The following is a 21178-nucleotide window of genomic DNA, read 5'->3' as shown; positions in this document are numbered from 1 at the left end:
GGGTACTATGGGGAAGGGGATAGAGAAGTACTATGGGCTCATCTATGGGGGCGCTAAGAAGGGGTATTTTATACTTGAAAATTATGGGGGACACTGAGGGCATCTACTGGGGCACTATATATGGGGCATTTTATACTGGTATATAATGGGGGCACTAGGAATAAGGCGGGAGAGGAGCATTATGGGGGAATTTACTGGGGGCACTATATAGAGGTATTTTATACTGGCACATTATGGGGGCACTATGGGGGCATTAGCTCAACTGGGGGGCATTAAAAGGGGGGTATTTTCTGCACTGGCACATTATAAGGAGAATTATTTCTACTGGGGGGCATTATGATGGGCTTTTTTACTACTGGGGGTCTATGGGGAACATAATTACTAGTATGGGCACTATGGGAGCATTATTACTTCTGGGGCACAGTGGGGACATGTTGCGGGCACTGTAGGAGCACTATTACTACCATGTGTGCTCTAGCAGAGAATTATTCCTATTGGTGGGACTTTTGGGAGCACTATTACTGTGGGGGCACCTTGGCACCGTATCAGCTTACCACAATTATTTTTGGAGGACGTTATGTTTCCACTATTAGTGTCAGGGGCACTATTTGCTGGGCACAGTTATTTTAGGGCACTGTGTGCCAATAATTATTGAAGGGCACTATCTGCATGGTACTACTATTATCAGGGGGTTTATCTGTTTCTGCAGTATAGTATTGGGGAGCACAGCGGCACAGTATTGGGGGTGGTAGGATGATTTGTCCAGAAGATGTGAGGAAGATGGAAAAGTAGTAAACTAAGATTCTGTTTGTCAAACTGCAGAGACGAGAAATGGCTGAAAAATAGTGGTCTGGTCTGAAAGGAGAAGATGAGGAAAGAGAACATCTACATGAAAGAGACATCACTGGATGTAATAGGTATGTGGTGCTGTATTACCCTGTATGTAGGGGTGGATGGAGGGGTTAGTAGTACAGTACTATCTGCACATTGTAAAAAAAAAAAATTGTGTCAGAAATTGTGCTTTTTAATTTTCAGAATAATGATACAGCCATTTTATTTGATACTTTTGTGCTGATTCTTTCTTCTTCTCTATATTAAGGGACACTATAGTCACCAGAACCACAACAGCTAAACGCAGTAGTTCTGGTGTCTATAGCATTGTCCTCTGCAAGCTTTTTAACACTCGTCTTTTCATAAAAAAGGGGCAGTATTTACTAGTGTTGAGCTGAATATTCAAGAATTCGCAGATATTTAGATATAGTGCTATATACTCGTATTCACGAATAGTGTTGATTGCAAATTTATCGCAATTTGTTGCGAATGTCGGCACTGAGCAAAATCTCTAGCAACCAATAGGAACAGTTACCTACCCCTTAGTGTTGATCGTGGAATATTCTAATCGCGAATTTGAATATTGCCTATGCCTAGGCAGTATTTACATTACTGCCACGGAACACCTCTAGCGGCCACTCATCATTATTAAAGTTTCTACTATGCTACAAGGTGTTGGGATTTTTGTGTGTGTTATGGTGGAGGGGCGTGATTGCATGCTAGAGTGTGGAAAGGCGGATCCAGGGGGCCCAAGTAATTCTTTGCCCAGGGTCCAATCAATATTAAAGAGGGCCCTGATTAGATATGTGCTGGTCCCCTGATTAAACACTCTTGATCCCATCCAAATTGTTGCCCATATTCCAGAGAAATTATTCTTTTTCCCATATGCAAATTAACTGGTCAGAGCAACGCGGGTGTCTTCTAGCTTTTGTTGCACTGAAAGCCACACTCCCCTACTCCTGAGCTGCAACTAGGTCATGTGACGTCACATGACCTAGGAAGAGGCTGCAGCACTCACGGAGTGCCCGGCCTCTCCTAACAGCTGATTGGGTGTCGGACCCCCGTCAATTTGATATTGATAACCTATCCAGAGGATAGGTCATCAGTATTATTTATCGGATAACTCCTTTAAGTGTTCACAACTGGGAAAAACTGGTGTATTTATGTAGAATTTTAAAAAATCTATCATATGTCAAGCATTTACGTATGTCACCCCCTCATTATAAAAAAATAATCTTTATGTCACATGTTTTTATGTACAAAGTGTGAAGCTAAAGATAATCTGTATTTCACAGCTTTTTATTATACACAGTGTGAAGCAATGCTCTACTGCCTTTGCTAAAAAAAGACTTCCTTGACATATTGCACAAAGATCCCTGTGGCACACACTTCACCCATAGAAAACAATTGATACGCTCCGCTAAAGATTTCTATTGTACATTCCATTGAATTTTATGGAAGGACGTAAGTAAAACGGGAGTGAGGAAATTGCTACTGAAATTCAGTACAAGTAAGAAAAGCATGATATGTATTGTCTGAGATAATAAGGAGCTTAAAGGGAACCTGTCACTATGAAATGCCATGTAAGCTACTGGCACCCTGTTATAGAGCAGGAGGAGCTGGGCAGATAGTTTAGCAGGATAAGATTCAGTATAACATGTATTTTATTCATTTATATCCCAACTCATTCTGGGCTTTGAAGTCAAGGAGGTGCTCCTATCAGTGATTGACAGCTATCTCTGTATACACAGTCAAAGAGGGAAGGCTGTCATCACTGATAGGACCGCCTCTTGGACTTCAAAGCCCAGAACGAGCAGGAATTAAAATTATTAAAATACAGGTTATACTGAATTTTTATCCTGAAAAACTATACACTGGCGAGCAAAGGGTAACAATGTTTTGAACTGTTGACTTTCAGGCTCTATATCTCACTATCCACCACAGCTTTAAAGGTGACACTACTAGTGTAGAGTGATGAGAACTTCGGATGCTTCATCCGAAGTCGCTTCGTTCAAAACTTTGGAGTAATATTGTACAGAGATCCGTCTCCATACAATATTAGAATGTATGGGCTGAAATGAGCCGAAGTAAGTTATTCGCGAAGTCGAGCATGACTTCTTTGAATAACTTTGGTGGTTGATTTTGAAGTGGAAAACCACTTTAAAACTTGAAATCAAACTCGGCTTCCGTTCCGACTAGTATCTGGGAACCGAAGTTTTTCTCCTAATATTCTAAATTAGAATTTTCATTATTTTGTAAATCCACTTATGGCTTTCAACTCTGCCTGAATCCTTCTGGGCATGTTCTTGATCAGATTTAGGGCTCTTTCACACTTGCGTTCTTGTCTTCCGGCATAGAGTTCCGTCGTCGGGGCTCTATCCCGGAAGAATCCTGATCAGGATTATCCTGATGCATTCTGAATGGAGTGAAATCCGTTCAGGATGCATCAGGATGTCTTCAGTTCCGGAACGGAATGTTTTTTGGCCGGAGAAAATACTGCAGCATGCTGCGCTTTTTGCTCCGGACAAAAATCTTGAACACTTGCCGCAAGGCCGGATCCGGAATTAATGCCCATTGAAAGGCATTGATCCGGATCCGGCCTTAAGCTAAACGTCGTTTCGGCACATTGCCGGATCCGACGTTTAGCTTTTTCTCAATGGTTACCATGGCTGCCGGGATGCTAAAGTCCTGGCAGCCATGGTAAAGTGTAGCGGGGGAGCAGCATACTTATTGTCCGTGCGGCTCCCGGGGCGCTCCAGATTGACGTCAGGGCGCCCCAGGCGCATGGATGACGTGATCACATGGCACGTCATCCATGCGCATGGGGTGCTCTGACGTCATTCTGGAGCGCCCCGGGAGCCGTGCAGACTGTAAGTATGCCGCTCCCCCGCTCCCCCGCTCCCCACTCCTACTATGGCAACCAGGACTTTAATAGCGTCCTGGCTGCCATAGTAACACTGAAAGCATTTTGAAGACGGATCCGTCTTCAAATGCTTTCAGTACACTTGCGTTTTTCCGGATCCGGCGTGTACCTCCGGCAAGTAGAGTACACGCCGGATCCGGACAACGCAAGTGTGAAAGAGGCCTTAAACATGTCTCAACTAAAACCTGTTCCCAGGTGTTTTCTACACGTTCCCAATGTTGGTGTTTACTAGTCGACTAACTTGGGTACAAATACAGCTTTTTCTTCAACTCTACCCAGAAGTGTTCAATTGGGTCGAGGTCTGGAGACTGTGGGGACCAATCCAGCACCTCTACTTCATTGTCATTAAATCATTTCTTTGCCAATCTCGACGTATGCTTTGAGTCGTTGTCCTGCTGGAACACTATGTCGTCCTTTTCATACCCATAGTACTCGAGTGTACGAAGTAACACGTCTTGTAGGATACTCACATATAGCTTAGCATTGAGACCACCATTGATCCTGGTCAAGTATCCAACACATTTGGCTGTGAAACAACCCCATATCATCCGGCTTCCCCCATTCAACTTCACAGTTCCTTCAATTTCTCGATCCATAAGCCCCCTTTTCCATTTTTTCTTCCAGACCCATCTGCATCCATCAGAGCCCAGTCTATTTACTTTGTCTCATCGTTCCAAATGACTGGCTTCCAATCTTCTACTGTCCAATGTTTGTACTTTTTTGCAAAATCGATCCGACACTCCTTATGACGATATTGAAGTCGAGGCTTCTTCGCCTTTTTTCGGGCCACCATTTAAGACTTGTGTTTGCACGAAAGTCTGTGATCTCACTATAACAAAGCATAAGAGCCACCTAAACCACCGTGTTTATCACGCCAGTACTGGTAGACCTTGTCTGATCATTGTCTGATCTTGTTGACTCCAATTTTTGGCCTGGACGTCCACTTTTTGGCTTTGGGATGGATGGACAGACTTTATATCCTATTCTTTCCAACTGTAATTGCACTTACATGATGCAGTTTGGTCATTTTCTTGGCAGAGATAGCGCTATCGGTGAGCTGGATGATGACTCTTCTCTTTTCTTGGAAAATCTTCTTCATGGCTGCTCCTCGATTCGAACCAGTGACGTTTCACTTAGAAATCAACCTAATAACACACTGAGCTATTAGGGGATGTGAGAAGAGGTTGTAATTTGTAGTATGCAAGAAGAAAAAGATTGTTCCACCACCAGGAGCAAAACAGTAACAATGCAGTAACGCGACAATGCATAACTAATCATATGCTAAACAGTTGTAAGTTCAATTTATGCATGAGATAGCCAAGATCATTGTCTATAAAATGATGGTAGTCTCATGTTCGAAGCTGTAGTGGATGGTGAGATATGGAGCCTGAAAGTCCAAAGTTCAAAACATTGTTACCGTTTTGTTTGTCAGTGTACAGTATTTCACAAAAGTGAGTACACCCCTTACATTTTTGTAAATATTTTGTTATATCTTTTCATGGGACAACACTGAAGATATAACACTTTAATTCAATGTAAAGTAGTCAGTGAACATTTGGTGTGCCCTCAAAATAATTAATCAGTCATCAGTCTAAACCACTGGCAACAAAAAGTGAGTACACTCGTAAGTGAAAATGGCCAAACTGTTCCCAAAATGTCAATATTTCTTGTGGCCACCATTATTTTCCAGCACTGCCTTAACTCTCTTGGGCATGGAGTTCACTAGAGCTTCACAAGTTGCCATTGGAATCCTTTTCCACTCCTCCATGATGACATCACGGAGCTGTTAGATGTTAGAGACCTTGCACTCTTCCACCTCCATTTGAGGATGCGCCACAGATGCTGAATAGGATTTAGGTCTGGAGACATGCTTGGTCAGTTCAGCACCTTACCCTCAGTTTCTTTAACAAGGCAGTGGTCGTCTTGGAGGTGTGTTTGGGGTAATTATCATGTTGGAATACTGCCCTGCGGGCCAGTTTCTGAAGGGAGGTGATCATTCTCTGCTTTAGTATGTAACAGTACATGTTGGCATTTATAATAATAATAATAATCTTTATTGATATAGTGCCAACATATTCTGCAGCGCCTTACAATTCAGGGGTTCATGTACAAACAGTCATAAATAACATAGCAACAGACAAATCGATTATTACAACAAGAGGAATGAGAGCCCTGCTCGCAAGAGCTTACAATCTATGAGGGGATAGGGGTGGCACAAAAGGTAGAAGTGCTTGTTACGTACGATAGTCCAGCCATCTTGGGAGAATAGGGGAGCAGATATAAAGCCACATGAGCTGGCAAGCAGCCAATATACGAAGTGCTTCTGGGTGCAGTGGAGGCTCAGCTTCAGGGAATGATAAATGGGCTATGGGAGGTTAAATCAAGGGAGGTGATAGGCCACCCTGAAAAGAAGTGTCTTTAGAGAACGCTTAAAACTGTGCATGTTGTGATTAAGCCTGATTTCTTGGGGTAGGGCATTCCAGAGAACCGGTGCAGCTCGGGAGAAATCTTGGAGCCAGGAGAGAGAGGTTTGGATTTTTGTGGAAGTCAGTCGTAAGTCATTGGCTGAATGGAGAGCACGGGTAGGGTGGTAGACAGAGATGAGGGAAGAGATGTAGGGTAGTGCAGCACTGTGGAGGGCTTTGTGGGTGAGGACGAGCAGCTTGAATTGGATTCTATAGTGTATGGGTAGCCAGTGCAATGACTGACACAGGGCGGAGGCATCAGAGTAGCGGTTGGACAGATAGGTGGCCCTGGCTGCTGCATTAAGAATAGATTGGAGAGGGGAGAGTCTGGTGAGGGGGAGGCCAATTAATGTATGGTTCCCTCAATGAACTGTAGCTCCCTACAGCCAGCAGCACTCATGCAGCCCTAAACCATAATACTTCCACCACCATGCTTGACTGTAGGCAACATACAATTGTCTTTTGTACTCCTCACCTGGTTGACGCCATACACACTTGACACCATCTGAACCAAATGAGACAAGGGTCCAGTAATCTATGTCCTTAGTCTGCTTGTTTTCAGAAAACTGTTTGCAGGCTTTCTTGTGCAACATAGAAGAGGCTTCCTTCTGAGATGACAGCCATGCAGACCAATTTGATGTAGTATGTGGCGTATGTTCTGAGCACTGACAGGCTGACCCCCCCCCAACCCCTTTAACCTCTGCAGCAATGTTGGCAGCACTCATACATCTATTTTGACAAGTCAATAGTGTTGATTGATCACCAAAGTGCTCAGGTGTTCAGGTGCTCAGGTCAAACACCTGGGGATGCTCGGGTGCTCTACCGAGCAACCAAGCACATTTGAAGTCAATGGGAGAACCCGAGCATTAAACCAGGCACCCCCTGCTCTGAAGAGGGGAGGGTGTCTGGTTCACAGAAAAAGGTCAGAAATTGATGGAAACACCACTTAAATGGTTCGGGAACAGCATTGGGAGGATGTTTTGATGCATCTTGGACTCCCAGGTCGCTGCTGGGAACAATGTTGTCCGACTAGTACTCCACTTTTACAGACTGACAATAATACGCACAAAATCGATTTTCAGAGTAAAAATTATTAGGAAACATTCTTTCCTGTATATTTACTTGTATATAAAGTGCAAGTGCTGCCAAAAATTACAAGTTAGAGGCACTCCGATGCAACCTGTATATCAGATAATGGAGGGTCTCATTCACATTCTGGTACAATTGTTCAGGTAGTGGGACTCCTACACTCATAAAGCCTATGCATTAAGTGAAAGGGCTGCCAAAAATTACAAGGAACCGGCACTACAATACACCCTTTATTACACAAAAGGAGGGCATCATACACCCTTAAAAAATGATGATTGATGGCCTGCCGGTGACCCTCAAAAATATTAGGAGCAAGTGACCCTCTAAAACATTACGAGTGAGGGCTTGCTGCTGAGCTGACTATCTAAACCATTAGAGGTGAGGATCTGCTGCAGAGCTGACTCTCTAAAACATTAGGGGCGAGTGCCTGCTGCTGAACTGACCCTGTAAAACATTATGGTTGAGGGTCTGCTGGTGAGCTGACCCTCTAAAACATTACATGCAAGGGCCTGCAGGTGCTGGTGAGCTGACCCTCTAAAACATTACATGCAAGGGCCTGCAGGTGAGCTGACCTTCTAAAAGATTGTACGTGAGGGCCTGCTGGTAAGCGGACCCTCTAAAACATTATATGCGAGGGCCTGCAGGTGAGCTTACCCTCTAAAAGATTGTAGATGAGGGCCTGCTGGTGAGCTGACCCTCTAAAACATAACATGCAAGGGCCTGCAGGTGAGCTGACCCTCTAAAAGATTGTAGGTGAGGGCCTGCTGGTGAGCTGACCCTCTAAAACATTACATGAGGGCCTGCAGGTAAGCAGACCCTCTATAACATTAGGAGCAAGGGCAGACTAATAAGCATGTTGATATGATGAAAGAGGAAGAGGAGAAGGAGGACGAGAAAAGGAAGATTGAACCATGTACCTTTTTTTGTGTTGGAAGGGGTGCAACCGCCTTCTCTCTTTTGCCACCCCACTGCCTCTTCCAGCCTGTTGCAGTGCTGCGGATCCCTCCCCCTCTGTACTGCTGTCCTCGCTCGGCTTGCCACCTTCCCAGGTTGGGTCAGTGACTTCATCGTCCACCATCTCCTCTTCCACTTCCTCACTTTGCTCATCCTCCTGACTTGTTGACCTAACAACAACCTCAGTTATTGACAACTGTGTCTCATCCTCATCATGAACCTCTTGAGACACTAATTGCCGTTGACTTATTGGCAACTGTGTCTCATCATCATCATCCACCTCGTGAAACACTAATTGCTGTTCCCCACCGTCATCTTCTTGTGACTGTGGATGCTCGAGAGTTTGGGAATCAGGGCACAGGATCTCATGTCCCTCTTTGAGCGGGCTTGTCGAGAAGCCTAAATGAAGGAATGGCGCTAAAAAGAGCTCCTCGGAATATCCGAGTGTGGGATCACTTGTTTGGCAAGATACTCCATGGGGGGGAGGAAGGAGGATCAGGGTGAGGATTGTGTCCAGACTCTTGGCTACTGCGACTGGACTTAGTGGAAGACAGGGTGGTGCTTAACCGACTGGAAGCATTATCTGCTGCAATCCAACCGACCACCTGGTCGCACTGGTCTGACTTCGAGAGTGTTGTCCTGCGCCGCCCTGCAAACTAGGACATAAAGCTAGGTATCATGGATGATTGTTTTTCTTCTGCTCTGGCAGCAGGCACAGTTTCAACTCGTCCAGGGCCATGGCCTCTGCGTGCACCATCAGCATCATGGCCACTTCCCTGTCCCCTACTGCTCGCCTTCTTCATATAAAATGTTATATATGCTTGAAAGTTTGTCACACGTACAGTAGCATAGGATTTGTATGCACAAAAAAAGAAAAAAAGGTATTTGGAATGCGCACACGTTACACAGGAGAAATACCGCAGATAATTTTGCTGATGTCAGCAGCGGCTAATATAAAATTACAGGAAATGTCACAGGTATTTTGGATGTGGAAACCTTACACAGGAGATGTACCCAAGGTAATGTCACTGTCCGCACCGGACACCATCTACGGAAAAAGTACACTGGATGTCACTATTTGACTGATATTTTTGGGATGCGCACACGTTACACAGGAGATGTAGCGCAGATATCGCTGATATAGTGGCCTAACTATTGCACGCTATTTAGCGCAGGGTGCGCTAAAAATAGATATTGCTGCCACACACAATAGTCCTTAAAACGACTTTTGGGTCTGTAAAGTTTTATCAATATAGCACCCGATGATGCTTTCCGGCCAGCCAATCACTGTAATGCCAGTAACCAACATGGCTACTGGCATTACAGTAAAGGGCAGTACTTACCTGCACGTTTATTGGCTGTGTAGCAGCCAACAAACGTGCGAGGAGGAGACTCAAGCATTGCGCTCAAGCACATACGGTATTCGGCCGGATACCGCCATATGCCAAGCATTAAGATGCTCGAGCCGAACTGGTGTTCGGCTGAGCATGCTCGATCAACATTACAAGTCAACCTCTGCATATGACACTGAGCACGTATACTCAACTTCTTTGGTCGACCATGGCAAGGCCTGTTCAGAGTGGAACCTGTCTTGTTAAACTGTTGTATGGTCTTGGCCACCGTGTTGCAGCTCAGTTTCAGGGTGTTGGCAATTTTCTTATAGCCTAGGTCATCTTTATGTAAAGCAACAATTCTTTTTTTCAGATCCTCAGAGAGTTCTTTGCCATGAGGAGCCATGTTGAACTTCCAGTGACCATTATGAAAGAGTGTGAGAGCGATAACACCAAATGTAACACACCTGCTCCCTATTCACACCTGACACCTTGTAATACTAAGAAGTCACATGACACCGGGGAGGGCAATTTGGATATATTCACCTAGGGGTGTACTCACTTTTGTTGCCAGTGGTTTAGACATTAATGGCTGTGTGTTGAGGTATTTTGAGGGCACACCAAATTTACACTGTTATATAATATAATATTTACCAAAATATGAGGGGTGTACTCACTTTTGTGAGATACTGTATATCATCTGCTCAGCTCCTCCTGCTCTATAACATGCTGCTCAGCTCAGATACCATGTTCTATGTGACATGTGCCCTTTAAAATAGTAACATCCTCATCATCAGCTGGTGATGGAGTCTGAAGCATATGAAATACTTTTTACAATGGGGTACCTTTCATGGAGGCAAACCACACGCTGCTATATGACCTAGTCCTAGATGGAGGGAGTCCACATGCAACTCCTTCTTGTGTTCCAGAAATGAAAACACTGCATTTTCATGCAGCTGCCACTAGGGGGAGTCCAATGCAAAGAGATTTTTGTACTCCATTTTACTCAGGGGTAGCTGTATAAATTCCCATGCACTGAGCTCCCCCTAGTGATGGCTTCACACACTGGGGGAAACTGCAGACAAAATGTAGATCTGCATGCAGGATATTTCCTAATGTATTTACTACAGTTATGTGGTGTAACTACATTGAGAAATAGGGTGTACAGATTGAGTGACATATTTATGAAGCACTTGAAATACAAGTCAAATAAAGTGTGCCAAGTGGAGAGTAACTTTATTTTAATATTATTATTTTTAATTACAATTTCTTCCTCTTAATAAAAAAAAAAACCCACGTACATTCATCAGAAAGTGGTGCTCTTGCATTTTGCGTTCCACATTGCCTGAGAGTGTTTGATGTAGGTATAGTGAGAAACTAGGTGGGCTGGGGGGGCTCATAGGGAGTTTTGCTACGGGGCCTTATAAGATTTGTGTATGTCCTGACTTTTTACCTCATAGCTGACACATTTCTCAGACATGAGGCAACTGTTTCTAGTGGGTCTCTGTGGTTAAAATAGGAGGACCTTGCATGGGGTAATGACGAGGCTAATGTCACCCACCTTTTGCCTGCCCACCTTTTACTCTAATAGGAGATGCAGAAATGGGAAGTTCAAAGTGCAGAATAAACTCACTAAACCAGACAATAGCACTAGATAATGTAGTACTTCCTAGTTATTCAAATACCATAAAACTTTTCTAGTATGAGTAATGAGTGTTGGGCACGAATATTCGAATCGCAAATTTTAATCGCGAATATTTAGAATATAGTGATATATATTCGTATTCTTGAATATTCTAGATTATCTCCCTGGGAGATAGTCAGTGTAGGTTATATCCTGATATAGTGTAGCTGGTGCGGGGTGTTAGGTAGTGATAGGTTCTGCTGTCCGTACATACCTGCTACAGACATAGTGCTCTGATGTCATAGTACATAGTACAATACATAGCGCACCAATCAGTAATATGTCGTCAGACCTGCTAAAATGTGAAGTTTCACGTATTGTGCCAAAATATTTGCATCATTAGTGCCAATTAGCGCAATCACGAATATATTGGAGCACTCTATCTGCATATAAAGCGATTGTAATGTTCTGCCGTGCCAACCATTTTCTCCAGTCTCAGGAAACCTCTAGCAGCTTGAAAATTTTAGCAACAGTGACCCACGCCGGTATTGCGCGTGCATTACGCGCATATTACATTGCCGATTTTCGCAATCAAGAAAATAATCCTCGAATTCACGAATATATGACGAATATTCGCCCAAATATTTGCGAAATATCGCAAATTTTAATATTGCCCCTGACACTCATCACTATTAGTAATGGTATATTTACAGAAAATGAAGAAAATCTGTGAACTACAAACTGTAGTGAAGAGTTTTTGTTAAACATTTCTACAGATTTCCTAATACTACATTTAGTATTCTACATATATCTGAAATGTTAACTAAAATGTAAAGCATATCCTGAAAGAAACAAGCCGATAAGGCTACATAGACTGAAACACAGAAAAGCACTAGAAAACAGAAAGACGTGATATTGTCCTATATGCCAACCTTAAGGGTCCTTAGCCAGTTATTTCTATGAGATGAAAACCTAGATCTTCAGACAGTTCTGCCTGCCATAGCATACAGATATATTTTCTTACACCAGGTGGCGCTGGATAGTTTTTGACAAGGCTAATGTTTCTGTTGACTCTAGTTAGATGGAAAAAAATTAAGCGAAGTGTCAGCTCACCCGAAGCACAAACACAGGCCGGTACCCAGGAAATGTAATCCAATTAAATCGCCTTCTCGCCAGTGAAGGAAAGCTGTGCTATTATATTCAGCAATCTCCTCCACAGTATGGGAAGAAGCATTCGCTAATGCCATCACTCATCCCCATAGAGCAGGGGTGGATTGGCCATAGACCCTACAGGGTAACTTCCTGGTGGGCCGACGCCCCAGGGGGCCACCCAAGTTCTCCTCTGTGCTACTGACCGGATACATAATGAGCTCTCAACTGTAACACTGTGAGAATCAGGTACTCATGTACCCAGCTATTGATCACATGTGCCCTCCTGAATTCAACTGCTGTGGCCCATAGACAACTGGAGGAGGACAGAAGATGGTAGCTATTGATGGCCACCACAGAGGGCCAGCTTTTGGGGCAGTATATTGTTCTACACTCAGGGGCGTAGCTATAGGAGGTGCAGAGGTAGCAGTCGCTACCGGGCCCAGGTGCCTGAGAGGCCCAAAGACCCTTGTACCACATAAGAAGACAGCAGTATTATAGAAAGTGTATGGAGATCAAGTTACACCTCTGGCAGGAAGGAAGAGGGTTAGGTCAAGAATTTGGATGCTGTTTACATTTTTGCCTCAGACAACATGAAGGCTATGCTCTCCCCTGCTCCTGACCACAAAATACTGAGGGGGGGGGGGGGGGGGGGGGGCCACGCTAAACTTATGCACCAGGGCCCATGAGCATTTAGCTACGCCCCTGTCTACACTGTGTTATTTGGTTCTGCTGGGATGGTATTTTGCACTATGTTGACCCCACCTGCTTGTGTCCCCCCTCCCCCCCTTTCTGTTAATTTGGACCTGCCTACAAAATGGGGTCACTTTTATTTTATCTTTCCAGAGCCACTTTAAGCTCCCAATCTTCCCCTGCCATACAGAATCATTATTTGTCGGCAGTAGAGTATGTTTAGACACCACAATCTGCCTCCAGAAAATGATGATTTTTGTGACTGCATAAAAGATGCACAACCAGCAAACAATATTTTAGGTGTCCGCATGAAAGATCCAATTACCCTATGAACAAGTCTTTCACTCATTCATTTGGTAATCGGCAGCACCAGCAGATAATCACGAGGAGTGTTCCTACGAATACTTGTTAGCAATGATCTGGCCAACACTCAGCCCGTGTAGAAGGGCCCTTAGTCATGGCATGATCCACTTTCAAATAAAGGGTTAAGTACTTTACTGAGTGCTGAACCTACTCTTCTAATTGCTGACTGTAGTTCCTGTCTCTGAGATTTCTTCTTCACTAATGCAGCTTGCTTCCTCTAACATGGGGCAGGGGCTAACATTGCTGCCTGCAGAGTCACATCAACCAGTGAAAGCAGCAAAAAAGGTAATGATAATACATTGCAAAGATGCAGAAACACTGATTCAGACCCTAAGCATTTCTTGCCTCAGCTACTGTAACTCACTGTTAACCAGCATTCCACTTAATGGACTGGCTCTACTTTAATCTTTCTGTTTTGTACTTACACCTCTACCCATTTCTTGCAGAGTTAAAGTGCGTTCACACGACCGTATGTATATTTTGCAAAAAATATGGATGAAGTCTGTGTGATGTCCGTGTTGCATCCGTTTTTTAGCAGATCCTTTGTAACAATGCCTCTCATTTTGCACAAAACAGGACATGTTCTATTTTTATGTGGGGCCACGGAACAGACATACAGATGCGGACCCACTCAAGTGAAAGGGTCCGCATGCTATCCGCAAAAACTGCTGATTGGATGCGGACCAAAAATATGCTTGTGTGAAGGGGGCCTCAAACTCGGAACCCTCCTACTAGTCCACAAGACACAGTGGCTTAATGGTTAGCACTGGTTTCCTAGGTTCAAATCCGACAAAAGACAGCATCCTCGTGAAGTTTGTATGTTCTCCCAGTGTTGTGTGGGTTTCCTCCCGAAGACATATTAATAGGGAATTTAGATTGTGAGCTCCAGTGTGGACAGCGAGTGATTATGTCTGTGGAATATGTTGGTGCTATGTAATTAAGTCCTGCCGATGAAATTGACGAGGTGAAGTAGGTGTAATAATGCAGGTTGTAGACCTTTGTAGGTTTGCAAATAGAGTATAATGGTGCAACATTGTGGAGATATTTGTGGACTAGTAGACCAAACCGTAGAAAAAAAGACATGGATTGCACATCCACCTGCTAAACATAATATATACACATGAACACAAGGCTCTTTGTACATGTCTCAATTAAAATGCATAGGTCACTTACCCATGTCATAGTGGCCTCTTTTGAGTGGGCCTCAACACATGATGAGTCAGCCGATGCATTTTCATCAAAACATCAAAAACTCTCATGTTCATGGTTATAAATTGTGCTTAACAACAATAGATCAGTGCATGGCATGTGGAATGCACCACATGCACCAGCATACATCTCCGTTCTCCTCACTTGTGTACATCATTCAGCCAAAGACCTACAACTTTCATCCTCTATTATTACACCCTCTCACTCATCTGCAGGACTTCTCTTGAGCTACTGTACAACTATTTAGTGGAACTCGTTACCTTGGACCAAGGAGAAGTCATATCTGTCCTTTATACTTTCTCTGCTTTTTATGATCCACTCCTGATCTGATTTTGGTTGAAAATACCCTGTGAGGTAGAAGCCAATTTTCCTCATTTTACGGGAAAAAATTCCTTCCTGACTCTAGTGAGGCAGTTGCATTACATTTCTAGAGAAAGTATAGCGCCATCTAGGTTATGTGTGGCATTCTTTGACTACTGACACTTATCTTGTCGTTGGATGATACTATTTATCTTGGTAACCTATGGCCTTATTGTTGGGCGCTATTGCCTAAGGTGCTGTTGCAGCAATGAGGTTTCTAATGTGCTCATCAAGATCTGCTATAAATATCCTGTTTCCTCATTTGGATTCCATAAGGATTTATGTACTATTAAGGTTGAGGATACACCTAGACTTTTTTTAGCACTCTTGATTGAGTGAGAACTTTTATAATTGATTGAGCTAACTTTTATAATCTCCTACACCAGTTTTCTGCGCTCTGTACATCCTGACCCTGCAGGCAGCCAGGACACAGCAGCGCTGGCCCTGAGAACCGCGAGCAGGAGGAGGGGTAAGTACTGTACAGCGCTCACTGCGCTTCTCTCCCCCTCCTCCTGCAGACTAGTGATAATGGAAATGCTCACTAGTATTCCCTTTATAAGATGCACTGCATCCTTTAAAGGGAAAAGTACAGTACCACTGGCAAGGGGGGCCTGGTCGCAACCATGACCGCTGCGATCCCTATAGTTACGCCAGTGAACCCAACACGAGACATGTGAATCTTACCACATCATCATATGTCACGCTACTAGAAATGTCTGACAATGTACTTTAAAGATGTAAATGATCTTGTGGATTTGTTTGAGTCTTCACAGTAAAGTGATGTTATGTCACATTCTTATTAAGCACTTCACGTCAGCTCAGTGTGAATTTCCATGGTATTGTTTAGTCCTGAATGTCCTATACAAGGTCTCTCTAATCTCAAATAACCTATGTACTAAGGGTTCTAATCTTTATGTCAACATGCACTCCTCAACATTGAAATTACAACAAGAAGGACAAGCCATAAGGTTGTACAAATTGAGGAAGTAGCAGGTGTCACTGAGATCTGCACATCATCACATTTTCAAGCACCTTGCTCCATTCTGTGGAATGTGGGAGGGGCATAAAAGCCAAATTCAAAGAAAAGATTTTTAGCCACATGAAACCTATATACCTAACCCCTTTTAACCATAATAAAATAAAAATAAAAGATAAAGATTTGCTCGACCATGTCCCCAAAACTCTAGAACTTTTCAATGATAAACATGTTTATTCTGTACAGTGAACTCTGTAATGGAAAAAGGTTTCAAAATGGCTGATTCGCTATTTTTCCGACGCTTCACAAGGAAGTGGGTGGGAGTCGAAGGCAGCCACTTGCCCAAATGTACAATGCAAAAAACATTTGAGGGAGAGGCTGCCTCCATTTGGGCCTTGCACTCCTGCCCATCTGCCCTGGGTATTTAGTCAGAGTATAATATAGCTGGATTCTACATTGCCCAAAATTTCGTAGGTTAAGGTCCAGGAGAGGCAAGTCTGATAGTGTAGGTCCCATCTGTTGGAAGCCACCATGTCGCTGGTAGATAGGTCAGACACAATTTATCCATGTTTCCAGTGTGTCTTTGCACATGGAGCAGTGTGTTGTTGCATATAATGTTTGTTTGCTTTTACATGATTTTAACTATGTTAAATTCCCATAATATAAAAAGCATATGTTGACAACAAGGAGAGAAAGGCGCTCATAGGGTGAATATGTGGAGTACTGTTTTTCCTCACCTAGGGGAGGTAATTTGCTCACCTGTTGGAGTTGCACCTAATTGGGTGCAACCACAATGAGGGCTGAGAAAAAGTAGGGGTTGGTTGGTGCCGCCAATCTTGTCCAATCACCCTTTGGTCGGGGCCAAAACCGCCAATCGGGTGGATTTGAGACCTGTAGAGTTACTGGACCATTAAAGTCCAATAGATGTGCGGACAATGGAGTGTGCAAACCCACAACAAAGGTAGCAGTAAATTAAATTTAATTAAATTGAATTTACTTCTCCTTGGTTGTGGGTTTGCGCCCTTCATTGTCCACACATCTATTGGACTTTAATGGTCCAGTAACTCTACATAATATAAAAAGGTCAAGGCAGTCATTACTAGGATTTACGGTGGCCTAGAATAAGCACTGCACAGGTCTCCTGCAGAAGTCCCAATCCAGGTCGTTCAACCCCTTACAGGGCATGATCAATAGCATCGAAGTGGTTAAGAGGGAGGGAGATCATACTGTGTTGATGTCTTAGCATGGCAGTCTGAATGACCCCAGGCCTGCCCTCAGTGTATGTGCCTCTCTGGTGCAGTCTAAAAAGTGCTGATAGTCAGTACATTACTAACAGTATAATACCCTGTACTGCATATGCAGTACAATGTATTATTGAAGTGATCAGAAGATTGAATGTGGGACTATTAACTGTAAAATAAAGAATCAGATAAAGTTTTTGTTTAAAAAAAATCTCCAAGTTAAAAAAAGAAAAACTTTTTCCATTGAATAACAACCTGCACTATATAATAATCATGTAATTTATCCTACACAGCGAACGCAGTAAAAAATAAAATCAGAATTGTTGTTTTTTGCTCATTCTTGACCAACAAAATTAATAAAGTGATACATTTATGAACCACAAAATAGTAGCAATGTCTCACAAAAATCAAGGCCTCACACAACTCCATAGAAAGAAAAAGAAAAAACGTATGGGTCTTGGGATGCGGCAATGCAAAAACATTCCCTTAAAAAAGGGGGTTTTATTGTGCAAAAGTAGTAAAACGTAAAAAAACACTATGCATATTCGGTATCTCTGCATGCGTACTGACTGACTTAAGTTATCATATTATTCTTACTGCAAAGTGAGTGTAGCAAAATTTGCAACATAAAAACTTATCAGTTATCACAGTTTTTTCCCCATCCCCCTAGAAAGAGTTAATAAAAATTAACTGGTAAGTTATGTGTACCCCAAAATGGTGCCTTTAAAAACCCTCCTACAATTACATTGAACAAAAAATAAAAAATATTATAGCTCTTGGAATGCAACAAAAAAATTGAAAAAATAGCCCAAAATGCATATGGGGAAGGGTAGATGCCATTCATTCCTTCATCAACTGTGATACCACCTATGTGATATACATTGTTGAATGCACCCTTTGCAGTTTAATGTAAAAAGCTACAAACTAAAGACCTCTGAGATCTCTGAGTACATCTCAGATTTGCAACAAAAAAAAACAGGTAATGCTTCCGGGGTATCTAAACATTTTATAGATGCTTATATCAGAACCTTACAGAATTTCAGTTTGTTACAGTGAAACATAAACAAGAAATCTGGATCCTGTAGCGGGTGCAGCAGTGAAAGGTGGGAGAACATAAACAATCAATGAGTAATAAGGAAGAACAGAGATACACAGGGAAGACCTGGAGGAGCCAAAGAAGTATCATGGAGTAGTAAAGCCAGTTTGTAAATTGAGGTGTAGCAGGTTTATGAATTGAGTAATAACTCAAGTAATTACTGAGTCCAGAGCACGGGGAGAATCCAGAGCACGGGCATAGAACCTAGGAAATACTGGGAGTGGTAGTCAGTTGCAGATCTTAAGTGATGCCAGGAGACACTGGGAGCAGCAACCAGAAATAGGCCCAGAAGACAAAAGTCAACAGCAATCAAGTACTTGAAGTAGCGCCCAGAGCAGCACCCAGACGGTGGTCACAGCACAGGCAGATGGTCACAAAGGCAGAGACTTAGTCTGGGAACAGGTCACAGGCTGGTTGCAGGACACAGGATCTGGAATCTGGAGACAAGGTTTCTGCAACCTGGAGACAGATGAGCTGGGAAATGGAGATAGATGAGTTGTGGCTCAGAACTGGGGCCTGGAGACAGATTAGCTGTGGCCCAGAGACAGGGGAGCTACAGCCCAGAGAACAGGGAGCTGGGAAATGGAGACAGGGGAGCGGGCCTAGAGAAAGGGTTGCTGGGGCCCAGGGACAGGGTTGCTGAGGCAAAAAGACAGGGGCGCTGTGGCCTGGAGACTGGAGAGTTGGAACTAGGCAACATGAGAGATGGAAAAAGAAGACATGGAAGTTGGAACATTGAGCAGAGACACATGGCCAAATGCAGTAACCAAGAGACAAAGCAAGAGCATAGTCAACAGGAGATAGTCAAGGATTGTAACCAGGAGAGCAGTTCAGTAACCAAACACAGTAATCAAAGACAAGGCAGGACGTGGTAACAGATAGCTAGTAGTACCAAAAATATCAGGCATTACTTGGTACTAGAAACAAACCTGGAACACAGTGGCTCGACTCAATATCCACAAGAGTAAAGGACTGGATTGGTCTGTAATGACGTTGGTTTTTCACAAGATTGCAGAACTGGAATTCACCTATGTTAGTCACCTGTTCCAAGTACCAACAGTGCTTCTTCATACTCATATACCCCTAGGACATATAGTAAAGATATATTACAACTGGGTGTTCACAAGAAACTTATATGATGCAGGTATGAACAGGGACAGGGGAGCTGGGGCCCAGGGACAGGGGGGCTGAGGCATAAAGACAAGGAAGCTGGGGCCTGGAGAGTTAAAACTAGGCAACATGAGAGATGGAAAAATAAATCATGGGAGTTGGGACATGGAGCAGACACATGGCCAAATGCAGTAACCAAGAGACAAAGCACAAGCATAGTCAACAGGAGATAGTCAAGGATTGTCACCAGAAGAGCATTTCAGTAACCAAACAGAGTAATCAAGGACAAGGAAGGAGATGGTACCAAAAAGCCTATTGTAACAAAAATATCAGGCATTATTTGGAACTATAAAAAAACTTGGAACACAGTGGATTGACGCAATATCCACAAGAGCAAAGGACTGGATGGTCGCCGTTTTGGGAAGGTGGGGCAAAAACTTTAAAAATGTCAGACTTCCCAGAAGTATGGACCGAGAGGGAGGTTCATTCACATCCCACCCCTTTGCTAAGGGGGATGAAAATGGTTGGTTGGGAACAGTTCATTGTAAGCCATTTAGAAATCCATATTGTTTGGAGTGACTTCCCCTATTCTCAGCTGTTTCCACAGCTGGAATATTATTGCTGCATCTCAGTAAGCTAATACTCTTGTATTTTATCCATTTTATTTTATCTCTCTACTGCATCATTATTGTATATATCCATATATATATATATATATATATATATGTTTTTATCGGACAATTTCTTTTTGTGTTGTACTGCACTATTGTGTATTAAATAAAAAAAAATGTATAAATCTCTTCCTTGTTGTAGAACTTGCTCTTCCAAAGGGAATAATGTTACCAACAGTGATTCAGGGGATTTTAGGTCCCATATAGATAACTGGTGTTACAGTGTTTGGTTTGAGAGAATCAGTAAATATAGGCCCCTATTGCCTAATATTATATGTGGTGGTGACAATTGTGATAGGAAATATTGGCATGTTAGAAATCTATGGGAGCCATTTAGAATAATTCTGTTATCTAGAATAGGTGGGCTGGAATTTATGTGGTAAATTGCTGAGCTTGCTAATATAATTTACCCCCGTGACATGACCCAAGAGTAAGGATCGTCACACTCATCAGGCTGGAAAAGGTTGCAACACCATCTCTAAACAGTTTGGACTCCACTAATCCATGGTCAGATAGATTGGAGGAAATTTAAGACCATTACTAACCAGACCAGGAGTGGTTGACCAACAAAGAACACGCCAAGAGCAAGGTGTGTAATTGCAAGGTTGCAAAGGAACTGTCACATAGAAACATAGAATGTGTCGGCAGATAAGAACCATTTGGCCCATCTAGTCTGCCCAATATACTGAAAACTATGAATAGCCCTTGGCCCTATCTTATATGAAGGATGGCCTTATGCCTATCCCATGCATGCTTAAACTCCTTCACTGTATTTGCAGCTACCACTTCGGCAGGAAGGCTATTCCATGCATCCACTACTCTCTCAGTAAACAAGTGAACCCTCAGAACAAGTGAACCCTAAATTCCACCTGCACCTCTGTCCCTACCTACTTGCACGACCGCCTCTTGTGGCGAACCACAACTGGCTGACAGTCCCTGCTTATTTATATACTGGGGCTTACCAGGGAAAAGCAGAGAGAAAGAATAAATAAAGTGACAGGCAGGCACACAAAATACTGAGAAAAACCCAGAACCAAAGTACTCAGAGTCAAATGTACCGGATCAAAACCAAGAAAGAACAATAAAGCCAAAT

The sequence above is a fragment of the Bufo gargarizans genome, chromosome 10 (genome assembly GCF_014858855.1).
Source record: "Bufo gargarizans isolate SCDJY-AF-19 chromosome 10, ASM1485885v1, whole genome shotgun sequence".
NCBI classification, from domain to species: domain Eukaryota; kingdom Metazoa; phylum Chordata; class Amphibia; order Anura; family Bufonidae; genus Bufo; species Bufo gargarizans.
The sequence above is the reverse complement of the archived record's forward strand: the minus strand, read 5'-3'. Positions refer to the sequence as shown.